General features: G+C 46.1%; 1 long non-coding RNA gene across 1 annotated transcript; it reads right to left on the reverse strand.

Moving 5' to 3' along the window:
• Window positions 1-2,719: 2,719 nt before the first annotated feature.
• Window positions 2,720-12,936, reverse strand: LOC129345954 (uncharacterized). The gene is made up of 3 exons (XR_008598669.1): window positions 12,825-12,936; window positions 4,429-4,590; window positions 2,720-2,804 (listed from the first exon to the last, which is right to left on the reverse strand). It is a non-coding gene; the product is annotated as an uncharacterized LOC129345954 (long non-coding RNA).
• Window positions 12,937-14,882: the final 1,946 nt, after the last annotated feature.

Here is a 14,882-nt window from a genome sequence, read left to right on the forward strand (position 1 = left end):
AAAGACACCAACAATACGTTCTCTATTTACACGTGTTTTGGGTTTTAATAGATCCCCCCTGGGTGCCTCATCAGCACGTTGTCTTGCCTTACACAATACTCCATCGGGATATCCCCGGTGTTTCAGTTGTTCATAAAGAAAATTACTTTGTCTGGTATAATCTGAGTCCTTGGTGGAATTTCGTTTAAGCCGCAGAAATTGTCCATATGGTAAGTTGGCCCTTAAATGGCTGGGATGAAAGGATTTATAGTGGAGTAAGGAATTTTTATCCGTTTGTTTCTTAAAAGGTCTCACTGCCAGAGTGCCATCCCCTCCTCTGTATACTGTCAGATCTAAATAGTCCACCGATTCCCTGCTAGCATGCCAAGTAAATTTGATATTAGGATGTATTTCATTCATCCATTCCCCTAATTTTTGGGTATCAACATTCTCATTGGTCACTAGGAAAAGGTCGTCTATGAAGCGTACAAATATAATGATGTCCTTCCAGAAGGGGTTATAAGCTGGATTGCAGAAATATTGATGCTCTAAATGCCCCATAAAGAGGTTTGCTATGCAGGGTGCTGCAGAGCATCCCATAGCAACTCCGCGGACTTGAACAAAAAAACTGTCTTCCACTTTAAAATAGTTATTTTCTAATATTATTTCCAGGAGGGATATTAGAAAAAAAGTGGGTGGATGTAGATTCTCTCGCTGGTTTAAAGTGTCCATTACTACTAGTCGTGCCTCCTCTAAGGGAATATTGGTGTACAGTGAGGCAACGTCTAGTGTTATTAATATTGCCCCTGCCGGAAGTTTGAAACCCTCATATTTTCTTATAAAATCCCCTGTGTCTAGCAGGAAAGTTGGCAACTTCCTGATGAAGTCCTGTAGGAAAAAATCCAGGTACCTGGACAAGGGTTCCAGCACCGAATTACTGCCTGATACTATTGGACGTCCAGGCGGTGGAAACCCTCCTTTATGAATCTTCGGTAGTATATACAGAACTGGTGTTCTAGGGGATGTATTGATTAACCCTCTGTGTTCCAGTTCCGTGATGTGTCCTAGGGCTAGTGCTTCATCTACGGTCACCTTGATCAAGAGACTTATTTTCTTGACAGGATCCGCAGGAATAGGTTTATAATCTAATTCGTTGGACAGTTGTCTGTTTATTTCCATCATATAATCTTGTTTATCCATCACTACAATAGCACCCCCTTTATCTGCTTCTTTTATTATAATCGAATCATCAGACGCCAGATTCTTTAAAGCAAGCCTTTCTTCCTTCGGTAAGTTATTATACCTGGCATTTTTATGGGCTTCTATGATGTTAATTTCTCACAATAACATTTTTTCAAAGGTCTGGATATGAGGATTGTTAATAGAGGGGTTAAAGGAGGAACGTATAGAGATCCCTGTTTCTATGCGTGTAGATGCTGTGCCACTGAAGAATGCTTTTAATCTAATTTGTCTTATCAGTTTAAATACATCTATTCTAGTTTGGAAATCATTGTACCATGGGGTAGGAACGTACCCGAGACCCTTGTTTAGGGCTATTATTTCAGTATTTGAGAGGATTCTACTAGAGAGGTTGACCACTAGGTCAGTCTCCTCTGTTGGTGTCAGGTTCGTCTCCCCCTGCTGGGTCGACCCCCCCGTAAAAAACGGCCCCTATTACCATAGGCAGCTGCCTTATTTATGGGACGCACAGACATCGATCTAGTAGACATTCCTTCCCCTGCTGATGTGTCCGTGTCCTCCCCCTCCGTAGTTTCCATGTCTGAGGAATAAATTAAAGGGGTAGACCAGGAAACTTTCTTCCTCTTGGTATTATCCTCATTCCACCAGCTATATACACGTCCCATTGCATAGTCTCTGTTGTCCCTTTGATATTTTTTTACTTTGATTTCTCTCATCTTATTTTCAAATTCCTTTACTTGTTTGTCAATATCTTTTATCTTGTTCTTAAATTGTTCCTCCTCAAAACTATTTTTAAGTTTGTTCTCTAAGTCTTCGCTGTCCCTTCCAACTTTTTTTACCTCTACCTGAACTGTTTCCACCACTAATAACATAAGGTCCATTGAGCATTTATTCAATATCGCTGCCCATCTATTTTTGAATTCCTCTTGATCCCTAAATAAGCCCGGAGGTTTATGTATACGTAGACCTCTTGGTATCCTATTAATTTTGCAATATTCAGTCAAGGACCTGGCATGCAACTGATATCGTAGTTTTTTTTTCTTTAGGAACTGTAAGTTATTCCACTCTGTATCCCCAATACTCCCACTATTTTCAAATGAAAAGGGCATGGATGCCATTTCTGAGATAATACGTGTCTTATCCTCCTCAGTGTACATTAATAAACCCTTCTGTGACCCACACAGTGTCTGGGATCAGCCTTGGACTGTCCACATACTGAACTGAAATAGAAGGCGAAATTGACTCCATATAAGATAATTGTGTCAGGTGACATGGAATAGCAATTGCACTTTAATAGTATGGATAATAGGATTTTGAGCACAAGACACTTTAATTGATGGGTTGGAGTATGTATGACGACTATGAGTTGAAGTTAGAGTTGTATTGTATAATGTGGTATGAGTTCTGGCTATACAATAAGAAATAATTCAATAAATGTATTGTTAACTGTATGAGTGAGGATAAGACTTTAATCATACACGGGTATTTTTGTCTGGTTATAGCCTTGACCGTGTTGCTCTGTTAATGGTCCTAGAAAAAAGCACTAGAGCGAGTTCCTGGAAAATATCAAAACTGACTTTGACTTCATATCTGTGGCTCTCTTCAGAAGTCCCTGGGTTGTTTTCCTGCAGTGGATAAAAAATGGAAATTTTTGGCTTGTTATATGGTTTACTAATATATCACAGGTCCTTTAGATACCCTTCCAGATTATCTAGGTAGAAATAGTCCAAACACAAAGGTTTAATACCCAAGCATGGCTCAGATATGGTCTAAACATTCCTTAAGGTTACTCTTCTTTTTCCCCCAAAAAATACCTAATGATAAAATAAAATGATATGCATAATAATAAGAACATGCTTAATAGGTACAAGGGGAGCATGTCTGCCTAAGTCATCACAACCCTGTGAACTCTTGTCTCTCACATTCTGTTAAAAGTTCCATCCTCTGCACCATTGTCAACTACATGGAGTCTAATCTAGACTCTTTTCTTATGGCGAGTGTTTCACAGTTCTGGAGTGTTTTATCATTATTGCAATTAATATGAAAGCAACACAAAGTTTCCATCTAAAGCACCTACAATTGAGAGGAAACCCTATGGTTTTGTTTTTATGTAGACTCTGCCTCTATTGAGTTCACTTTTAAAGGGCAGCCGGTGGTTTTCTAAAAACTGTTCCTTAAAGGGATAGGGGAGAGAGGCTCTGGGCTTCCTTAACTGCAAGCTGTAGTCACTAGGATCACGTACATGTGTGAGGTATTCCAGTCCTGAGGGAAATGGGGTGGGACTTGGTCATCCTCTCTCCTCTCAATGCTCACCCTGCTCTGCCATATTTCCCCTCCAGTCAGCACTCCTCTGCTTGCCTAAAACTCTCCAAAAGTTATCTTCTAACTGAGCAAACCTACCTCAGGGTCCTCCTGCTGCCGCCTGCCAGCTGTCTTACCCTCCTTAGGCCACCCGTCTGCCTCAGTCTCTTTCTACAGTTCTTCAGGTTAACGGGCTACTCTGCTGTTTATTTCACTGTCTGAAATCTTTCCTATCAGTTCTCAATAGACTTTGATGTTAAATATGCGTGAATTTCATGGTCTCAAAAAGGGGGAAACCTTTATTTCATCTGTCTGAAAGTTGACCATGTGGATGTCCTAGAGGAGTACTACAATCCCTCTGTATGTTGTTCCGTTGGGGTAGAAAAACAAGAAGGCACAGACTTGACAGTGTGGTGTACGTGTCTCTTCCAGTGAAACAAAAGGGAAATGATAATGAAGTCAAGTTATGAAACTGGAAATTCAGGAATGACACAAAGGCATACCAAACAACAATACAATCAATTTGGGTATTAATTACAAAATTAAAGAATGAAACCAACTTCCATGCATCAATCTGCCATGCCTGGCTGAAACCCTTCTCCATCTGCTCTATGAGAGGTGGGTCGCCAAGCATTCTGAGCCTCATGGAGCTTGGGAGGGACCACTGGGTGAAGTTATTGGCTGCTGGTGTCTCTTGGAAGTTTACAAAAGGGGATTATACCACTTAAGGGCTCACAATTTGCAAATCAACCAGTCATGCATCCCATGACCTCATTCCGTCCATGTTCACCCAGCTCGCTTGCTTTCATCTCCAATGGACCTCTGAAGAGAACAGCTGGAATGCCACCCAAGATCTTCCTTCTTCTCCCCCAACGAGCTGCACATCAAATACTTCAGTTAAGGAGGCCACTTCCTTCCACGCAATGAACCAACCCACTCCCCTCTCACCTGTATCAAATTTGGGAGCTGATCCTTCATCAGCTTCTGCATTCTTTCCTTGGTGACTGTGGGAGGATTCCTTCCATCCTCCTTGTATTGGTTGAAAATGTTGGCAATAGTTTGCAATGCTGATTCTAATGGGGTTAGAGACATCTTGAGTTGGTTGCTGATCTGGAAAGACAACACCTAGTTCAGTGTGTGTATGTGTATGAGGGAAAGGTCAACTCAATCACTGGTTTCTTCTCACAACAGTTTTGGACTGAACCTCCAAGTTCAGAGGTAGCATATCCTGAGTTACTGTTAAATACCATAGTGATTGTAAAAAAAATACATAAATGTTAAAATTAACACTGAAAAACTTCTGCAATATCTGAACTTTGTAAACCTTTTGTGGAATAAGCATTAATTTTTAGGAAAATGAAGTTGTAATCTTATTCTTGTGTAAGTGGGAAAGGTCAACTCAATCAAACCTATTGAATAGTTTCTTCTCACAACAGTTTTGGACTGAACCTCCAAGTTCAGAAGAAGCATATCTCAATGCAAAGGGTAATGATTGTGGAATGCAATAGGCAACTTACACATAACCCTGCAGGTGAGCCTCCCTCAAAACATCTAGCAGGTCCTCCCTTTAAAAGAAATCACAGTATTTCTGGGGAAACATTTTTTGGCTGACCCCCCTTTTCCATTTTGTCTTTATGTGTTACTTTATTAAAATATTTATGTACCACTATTCCTCCTAGAAATTACAATTAAGAACTGATGTACTAAAAGAAACCTTTAAATACCCCATTCTCTCATAAAAATGTCTACAGTCTACACCCCATTGAGAGCCTTGTGGAATTTCCTACATATTCATAGAAATGGTGACCCATAAAGTGTGAGCTGCAAGAGAAAAGACACTGGCTATTTCGAATGCCAGGTGCGCTGCTTTAAAGAGGAGGACACTGAATGATGACCATAAGAATGTAGGCATTAGAAAACATCTTAATAAATAACACAAATACGTTTTGTCTTTTATTATTTTTTTTACTAGGGACTCTACCCCTGCTTGCCCCTCACACCAATGCTGGAGTTTCTTGTGTGTCATATTTAATGGTAATTTAAATACTGAATGAGCAAAGTTATATTTATAACAAATGTCATACTCTACCTTTCCTCCCAAAGGGGACCCAAAGAGCCTTATGTTGTTCTGGTTTTCTCCATTTTCTCCTGAAAACTACCCTTTGAGGTAGGTTTGGCCAAGAGTGTATGACTTGCCCAAGGTCAGCCAGCAACCCCCAGTGACAGAGCAGAGATTTGTACCTGAATCTCCTTGATTCCAGCCAGACACTCTCGCTACTACACCACACAGGCTCAGAGAAGTCAAGAAAGCTGTTGCATCCATGTTGTTTTGTCACAGAGGTGTGGTTTTCCATTCTCCCTGCCTATATTGCATCCCCCTGATGGCTTCTCATGGTTGTCCAATGGTTTCTTTGGGAGATAATGTCTGGTAATTTGTCACAGTAACCTCAGCAAGGAATTTCTGATTCCTTACACAATTAAGATTAAACATCTCATAATCATACTGAAGCTGGGGGCCAATGCTGAAGCTCCAAGCTATACTGTTGGATGAGTAATGCCTGGCCTGCTGGGGCAATGGCAAACTACCTCTCTTAATCACTTGCCTTGAACATCCCAGCAGGGATCACCATAAGTTGGATACAACTTGACGGGACTTTCCACCACCAACTCCTGCAACTGTCAACTTTCAGTGGAAATGGGAAGATCTGCCAATAACCTGGGGCAGTGTGTTCTAGCAACTCGCATCCTCATCTTGAAGTAGAGGCCAATTTTGAGGCTTATAGCTTTCTGAGGGTTTTTTTTTCCAGGGATTGTGCAGGGCTAGAATGTTCCAATTCATTTTATATTTGGTACCACAGCAGTCATAATTATCTTGAAGCCAGCAGTCTAATTTGAAGCACCTAGGTTTATTCCTGAATGAGATACCCTCTAGTTCAAAGGAGAGAGGCTGAGCCAGATGGTTCCGATTCCGTTCATTGTGGGAACAGCAACTTCTATCATCATCCTGAAATAACAGGCCTATTTTAACTCTTCTAGTTTTAGTTTTCTGTGAGTTTTGTCTAGACATGGGCATGAACCGAAAAAAAATTAATGAACTGGCAGTTTGTGGTTTGGTGCCGATGACGAACCCGAACCATCGAACTGAAACCAACTTTTCCCGTTGCCGAACTGGTTTGAAGTTCGTGGTTCATGTGCGTCAGACCGGCCCCCGTTGGAATTAGAGAGCCCATATTCCTGGGCAGTGTTTAAGAAGCTCTCCAGACATTACCCAAGTTTGGTCATGATTGCAATAGGGACCTTGGAGTTATACCCTCTTCAATCCGAGGCCGCCAGAAAACTCCCACTCGATACAATTAGAGCCACTGGTTGACATTGGCCCAGTGTACAAGGGGTGTACTTGAAGGCGTGCCACCTCCCCACAGGGGACAGAGGGTCTGGGTACTCACTGGCGGCAAACCCCATGTGCCTGCCTGCCAGGCCTTAGAGGAGCATGCATGTATTCCCGGCGCAGGCCGGAAGGTGAGTGCTGATGGCGGTTGCTGGGCCTGGTGGTCACGGGGAGGTGGCAGCATGCCTCCTCCACTCAAGGGGCGGGGGGGGGTCTGGCAGCTCGCTGGCAGCACCCCCCATGTGCCTGCCAGACAGGTCTCAGAGGAGCACATGTGTATTCCTGGTGCAGGCTGGAAAGTGAATGATGATGGTAGCTGCTGGACCTGGCAGGCATGGGGAGGCAGCAGCTGCCTCCTCCCCTCAGGGGGTGGGGGGTATGGCCATTCGCTGGTGGCACCCCCGTTTCCTGCTCACCAGTCCTCAGAGGAGCATGCAGGTATTCCTGGCACGGACTGGAATATGGGTGGTGATGGTGGCTTCCAGGCCTGGTGGGCATGGGGAGGCAGTGCCTTCCCCCTCATTGGGTGGGGTGTCTGGCTGGTCACCGGTGGCACCTCCCATGTGCCTGCGCAACAGACCTCAGAGGAGCATGTGTGTATTCCCTGCACAGGCTGGAAAATGATTGTTGATGGCGGCTGCCAGGCCTGGCATGCACAGTGAAGCAGTAATGTGCCACCTCCCCTCAGGGGGAAGGGGGTATGGCCACTCACTAGTGGCACCCTCATGTGCCCGCCCACCAGGCCTCAGAGTAGCTCACGTTTATTCCCGGCGAGGGTCAGAACGTGGGTGATGACGGTGGCCACCGGGCTTGGCGGGCACGGGGAGATGGTGGCGTGCTGCTTCCCTTCAGGGGGCAGGGGGGTTATGGATGATCACAGGCAGCACACCCCATGTGCCTGCCCACTGGACCTCAGAGGAATATGGTTATTCCCGGTGAGGCCTGGAAGGTGGGTGCTGATAGCAGCTGCCTGGCCTGGCGGGCACGGGAGGAGGCGGCATCCCTCATCCCCTCAGGGGGTGGGGGGGTCTGGCCCATCACCGGGGGCACCCCCCAAGTGCCTGCCCACCAGGGCTCAGAGGATCGTGCAGCTATTCCTGGTGAGGACTGGAAGGCAGGTGATGTCTCCCCTCTTTCTATTTCTATCTTTTTCTACATGCAGTTGTCCTCACCCGAGGGTCCCACTGAGGAATAATACAGCGGCAGCCAACAGCACCCACATTCCTGTCTTGCCAGAAAGGATGGGAGAGAGAGGACATGTCATTGCGGGGGCAGGGAGTGGGAAGATTCCCCTGCAACCGCCTGGCCTCACAGGAGCGCACATTTATTTTCGGCAAGGGCCGGAGGGCAGGTGATGTCCTTTCTCTTTCTATTTCAATCTCTATTATTTTCTCCATACTATATGCCATTCTCTCACTTTTAACATTCTCTAAGGTGTGCACATACATTCTAGTGTATTGTTCATTATACTTATACATTCTGTAATGTTTGTATCTTTCTCTGTTTTTGATTTTCAATCCTTTTCTCCATGGACGTGTCATGTTCTGTTCAATTCTATATATCTTTGTTGCATTCGCATTCTGTTTCTAGTTCTAGAACAGTTGACGTCTCTGTGCCCCTTTCTATTTGATTCTCTGTATCGCCCTCTCACTATTTGCAACTTTCTATCTCTCTGTTTCTTATCTGATTCCACCACTATTTATCTGAATCTATATCTTTCTACATATATCTGCCCTTTATTATTTCTTTCCATCTCTAGCTGTCTTTTTTCTCTTTCTATAACTATATCGTTTTCTACATTCCTTTCTCTATCTTCATCTATATGTCTGCTCGTGTGTTGATCTTTTCCCAGTGTTTTTGTTTTTCCATATATCTTTCTATCTGTCTCTCTATTTTGTTCTGTCTGACATGTGGAGGGGGAGTGGCAAGATCCCCCAGCAACCACGGGTCCTCACCCAAGGGTCCCACTGAGGAATAATACAGTGGCAGCCAACAGTACCCACCTTCCTGCCTTGCCAGAAAGGATGGGAGGGAGAGGGCATGTCTTGTGGAGGGCGAGTGGGAAGATCCCCCTGCAACCGCCTGACCTTACAGGAGTGTGTGTTTATTCCTGGCGAGGGCTGGAGGGTGGGTGATGTCCCCTCTCTTTCTAATTCAATCTCTATCGTTTTCTACATACAATTTCCCCACTATATACCATTCTCTCACTGTTAACAGACATTCCTTCATGTATGCACATACATTCCAGTGTATTGTTCATTCTACTTATACATTCTCTAATGTTTGTATCTGTCTCTGTTTTTTATTTTCAATACTTTTATCTATGGATGGGTCATGTTGGCATGTCATGGGGGGGGGGGTTGAAATGGCAAGTTCCCCCAGAAGTCTCAAGGCAAAACTCGAGTGTCCCCCTGAGGATTGCTCTGGCAGCAGCCAACACAACCCACCTTCCTGCCTTGTTGGAAAGGACGGGAGTTGCAGGACACATTCCCACCCAGTTGAAAGATGTCCCATCAGTCCCATTGTCAGGGGAGCCACCATGCTGTGCAACCGACTGTATCCCTATATGATACAATTGGTTGTGTGATCTCAGTGGAGCTGTTCCTTGTGACCAAGGAGGGAGCAGCAGCAGGATAGTCCCTCATGAAGAAGGGGCAGACATGACCTGCTGTCCTGCCTTTGTGAAAAGAAGGGGATGGGCAGGACAGGAGACATTATTGGATGGGTCAGAGTGGTTTCTGAGAGGGGGAGACAGAAATGGGACAGAAGCAGCAGCAGCTGATATTGACCACCTTCCTGCCTTTGCGGGAAGGACATAATTCTAGGGACCCATTCCCCCCTGCTCAGTGGGCTCAGCATTTGCAATTGATAGGGACACCATGCAGCTCAAATATATGTGCAACAGCTCATGAGCTGTTGTGCAAGTGCCCAAAGGAGGCTGCCACCATCATCACTCACTTTCCTGCCTTTGCAGAAAGGAGGTGTCATAATGATCTGGCTGTTCCAGGAAGGCCTATCAAGGTCTCAGAAGCCTGTTAGCAGTGGGAGTGGACCTGGCTAAACCTGACCCAAACATGCCAGCCCTCATTTGAGATACCCACAGGACTCAACAGGCAAGGGTGCGCAGCAACGGTATGGAGAACCTAGGGGCGAAATGATTTAGTAGCCTGCAGAACGCCATGCACTCCACACTGGATAGGGGCAAGCCATATAGGGCAATCGTCTCTGCCAAGACATGAAGGCCTGCCTCCTGAAGCATCAACCTTGAGGTTCTAAGCAGCACTGTCCCAGACCATGAAGGGACAATCTCCACGAGCTCGGCCTGCCGGAGCGCTCTGCTCCCACCAGCGTGACCCTCAGGCAAAGTGACCCTTCCACTGATGCCTGTTCAGAAGAGTTGGTCGCCCCCTTTCACCCCCCCCCCCATGGATCTTTCACTTGGCAAGGAGGGAGATAGGCTTGGGTGGTGCATCTCCAGGTGCTGAGTCAGGGCCGTTGAAGACAGGTGCTTTGGGGTTTTGCCCCTGCGCACCAAGACATCACAGGCATGGCACTGCACCACACAAGGGTCATTAGTAAGGACCCGAAAGTGCCTCCATATGGAGGCGTTGAAACATGGATCGCTAACTGTCCCAGGGGAAGGAGGATGAACGGTTACAGGCTGCACTGCAGAGCTGGCCACGGACGATGGGGTGAGGGAATCGGGAAGGATCTATCCTGGAATCGGGAATCAATGGGGAATCGGGATCAATGGGGAATCGGGAATCAATGGGGAATCGGGATCAAGTGCCTCCATATGGAGGTATTGAAACATGGACCTTTAACTGTCCCAGGGGAAGGAGGATGAACGGTTACAGGCTGCACTGCAGAGCTGGCCATGGACGAAGGGGTGAGGGGTGGACACCACCGAGAGTTTGGGATGCGGATGGGAGGGATCTTTCATAGCACACAAACCATTCCTCCAGGGATGCGTCGCCCACCCCATCCTCAAACTGTTGAAAGAGATTCTCTCCCCCCTGCAGAAAGACCTCTTTGGCCTCCTCCACAGCCTCCACAGGTGAATTGGGGGGAGCGGGAGGAATCTATGCTGCCTTTGAGCCACACCCAATACTGCTTTCCCCAAGTAAACCAGGAGGACTCCCCTCGCACTTCATCCCACAACCACCCTTGCTGGCCAACACAACAGGAAGACTCATTTTGCCACCAAACTAGAATTAAGGAGGACAGAAAAGGAGATGACTCTATGTGCCCTCCGCCACAGTGCCCACTGTGCTTGACCGCAGGGCCTGGCAGCAACTTTGGAACCAGAGGCTGAGGCTAGAGCCTGAGTCTAGAACAGCAAGTTGCCTGACCACCAGATCAGGCACTGGTAATAATACTGTGAGCCTTCAGCCAAAGTGCCCACTTAGCTTGGCCCCAGGGCCTGGCAGCAGCCCTGGCACCAGAAGCTGAGGCTAGAGCCACAGCCCAGCACACCAAGATGCCTGGACAGAACAGGCACAGAGACTTTTAATAATAATAGTGATGATAATAATAATGATGATGATAATGTCTACGATAATAATAATCATTTGGTGAGCCCTCAGCCGAGCCTGGCAGCAGCCCTGGAACCAGAGGAAGGGAGGGACTAGAGCCCTAGCCCACCACTCCCATAGACCTGACCAGATCAGGCAATAATAATACTGTGTGAGCCCTCAGCCAAGATGCCCACTGAGCTGGGCCCTAGGGCCTGGCAGGAGCCCTGGAACCAGAGGAAGGAAGGGACTAGAGTCCTAGCCCACCACTCCCACAGACCTGACCAGATCAGGCACTGATAAATAAGAATCAATGTGAGCCCTCAGCTGAGGTGCCCACTGAGCTTGGCTCCAGGGCTTGGCAGCAGCCCTGGCACCAGAAGGAAGGAGGGACTAGAGCCCTAGCCCACCACTCCCACAGACATGAACAGACCTGGGAATAATAATATTGTGTGAGCCCTCAGCCAAGGTGCCCACTGAGTTTGGCCCCAGGGCCTGGCAGCAGCCCTGGAATCAGGTGCTGAGGCTAAAGCCATAGCCCAGCACACCAAGATGTCTGGACAGAACAGGCAAAGAGACTATTAATAATAATAGTGATGATGATGATAATAATGATGATAATGTCTATGATAATAATAATCATTTGGTGAGCCCTCAGCCGAGCCTGGCAGCAGCCCTGGAACCAGAGGGAGGGAGGGACTAGAGCCCTAGCTCACCACTCCCACAGACCTGACCAGATCAGGCACTGATAACACTGTGTGAGCCCTCAGTTGAGGTGCCCACTGAGCTTGGACCCAGGGCCTGGCAGCAGCCTTGGCACCAGAGGGAGGGACGGACTAGAGCCCTAGCTCACCACTCCCACAGACCTGAACAGATCAGGCACTAATAACACTGTGTGAGCCCTCAGCTGAAGTGCCCACTGAGTTTGGAGATAGATCCTTCCCGATTCCCAAAATCCAAGCTCAATTATACCCTCTCTGTCTCTCTCCCCAAAGGCTAGCAAGTAGCAAGCAGCAGCTCTGTCACACTCCAAAAACTCGTCAGCTCATGCAACGACCCAAATGGAGTGGAGGATTTGCAGGCCATCTATTTCAACTGCCTGCTTGCGGAATCCCCTGCGATTGCAGTCTAGCTTCATTTAAAGACATCCAGTGAAGGTCAAGCTCTCTTCCACAAAGATATTGGGTTCTGTTCTTGAACTGTTTATCCAATTAGGAATGTTCTCGTTAGGTTCCACTGAAATCTATTGCCAGGTCATTTAAACCCACTACTTCTAATCTTTGCTCTGGAGCATCAGAAATCATTTCCTTGCCGTCTTTATGTGACAGCCCTCCATCTATGTGAAGAGAGCTCTTATATCCCCTCTTTACTCTTCTCCAGGCTCAGTATTGCCAGTTCCTGCCATCTAACCTATCCTGATAAGCTTTGTCCTCAGTACTTACCAAACTCTCTGAAGTCCTTGATCAAGAGATGAGTTAAGAAACTGGATGCAGAATCTTGTCCTGATGGTGTTTTTATACAGGCTTTAGAGGGGTGAGGAGGGAACAGACTCATATCCTCAACATGCAATTTCCCTCTGGTGCTGGAGGCCTGATTGCTTTCTTCTTGATATCATTTATGGACATCTGCCCATTTCCTCCCCTGTCTAATTTATTTTTCGTTAACATACTTACGTTTTTATTATAGTTGGCCTTTCTTACTGAGACTCCAGGCTGATTACACAGTATAAGCCAAGACAATGAACAGCTGGAACATTCAATAAACAATACAATAAAACAGGGACTATGAAAATAATCATATACCTAATACAGAGCAGAAACTATGCTGAAACAAAACATAATAGACAGATTAAATGATTTGGAAACTATCCAGTAGGAGCATGCTTACAGCAAAATTCAGTATGCAGAGTCTACAGCCTATCCCTTAACCAACACATCTCTCTGAACCATTTCCCTACAGCATAGACCTTTTCTCTGGGTAAAAAAGCCCTCTTGAATAATTCAGTTTTGCCTAGTTTGTAGAGAGCCAGGAGAATGGGAACTTTCCTGACTTCTTCAGACAGTCCATTCCATCAAGTGGGAACCAGCAAAGAGAAGAAATTTGGATGAAAAACTATAAGCTACAGGCTGTGTTTTATTTTTTGCTTCTCTCTGTGTGAACGGAGAGAGCTAATAAGATCTTCAGCTCTCCATTAAATGCCATAATTTATTTTATATTTGGAAACTTAGGTTTAAAATTTGGATACTTGACTTCAAAATAATGGGTACTGTGTTTTAATTTGCAAACTTCTTGTCTACAAGAATTTACAGAGTTTAATTGGACACAGTCCTTAACACAGATATAAACCACCATTTTATTTCAGCAACCTAATTGACTATTAAAGGAATATAAGAATATTTTATAAATAAGATCCAAAAAATACTCCAAATCAGGATATTAGCTTTCTGTGTTAAGGGTTCGTTTATGTGGTCATTGCCTGATTTTAGCAATAATGTACTTTGCTCCTGGTGGTTAATTAGAACCAGTGTCAAGAAGTTCTTCAAAGTGCTATTTATTTTAACATTTTTATTTTATCCCATCTGGTAGGCAATGTACCTGAATTAAGTATATAAAATCATAGACTCAGAGGGCTTCAATGAGCCACGTAAGCCCTCAAGCTCAAAGTCCTGATTAAGTCATCCCCTTCGGAGGACTCTCTAGCCTCAGGTCCAGGAACACCATGAAAGAGAACCTTCCTTCAGCACAGATAATGGACCTGTTTTCGAGCTCCTCTGCCCATTAGTCACTTCCTCACTGTGATTCGGTTTCGTTTTCTCAGCCATGTCGGACGCTCCTCTTCGCTGGCTCGAGAGGAAGCAGCCGAGCACCCTGTCCGGGCGGCTGATCTGCGAAGATTAGCCCCCAAAACTCCCAGTGAGGGAGGCTGGGTCCGGGACGCTGCGGGAAGAGCCCCCCGGAATCAATGCGGGGGGTTAATTGCCCATTTGTCCCTACGGAGGCCAGCGGACGTGCGCGGCACCTCGAGTGCTGCCAGGCCATGGAAAACGGCAAAGAACAGAACTAGGCGAGAGCCTACAAGTAAGCGAATTCCTTCTGTTATTACAAGCATACGTGAAGGAGAGGTGGGATCTGAAGCTAAGAAGGCTCATTCTTCCCCTTTGCTGAGTTTCAAAATTCGGTTGGCGCCCCCCCCCCCCTAAAATGGCAACAAAAAACAAAGTCCTGCCCTTGGCAAGTCAGTTTCGGCTGCCTTAAAGGGAGAATCGCTGGAGGAAGTAGTACGGAGGGCGGTTGGTGAAGCTATAAAACCCTTTGTTGACAAGCTGAATGAAACAGATCAAAGGGTGGGCTTAATTGAGAGCGAAGTGAAAACCATCAAGGAAGCAGCGGGGGGGGGCAGAGAAGTCTGCTCGGGAAAGTGCGTCACTCGTGAAGGCTACGAATAAAGAGCTTAAACTGGTGGAGAATCAGTTGATCGGGCTACAAGTGGAACGAACACA

The sequence above is a fragment of the Eublepharis macularius genome, chromosome 1, assembly GCF_028583425.1.
Source record: "Eublepharis macularius isolate TG4126 chromosome 1, MPM_Emac_v1.0, whole genome shotgun sequence".
NCBI classification, from domain to species: Eukaryota; Metazoa; Chordata; class Lepidosauria; order Squamata; family Eublepharidae; genus Eublepharis; species Eublepharis macularius.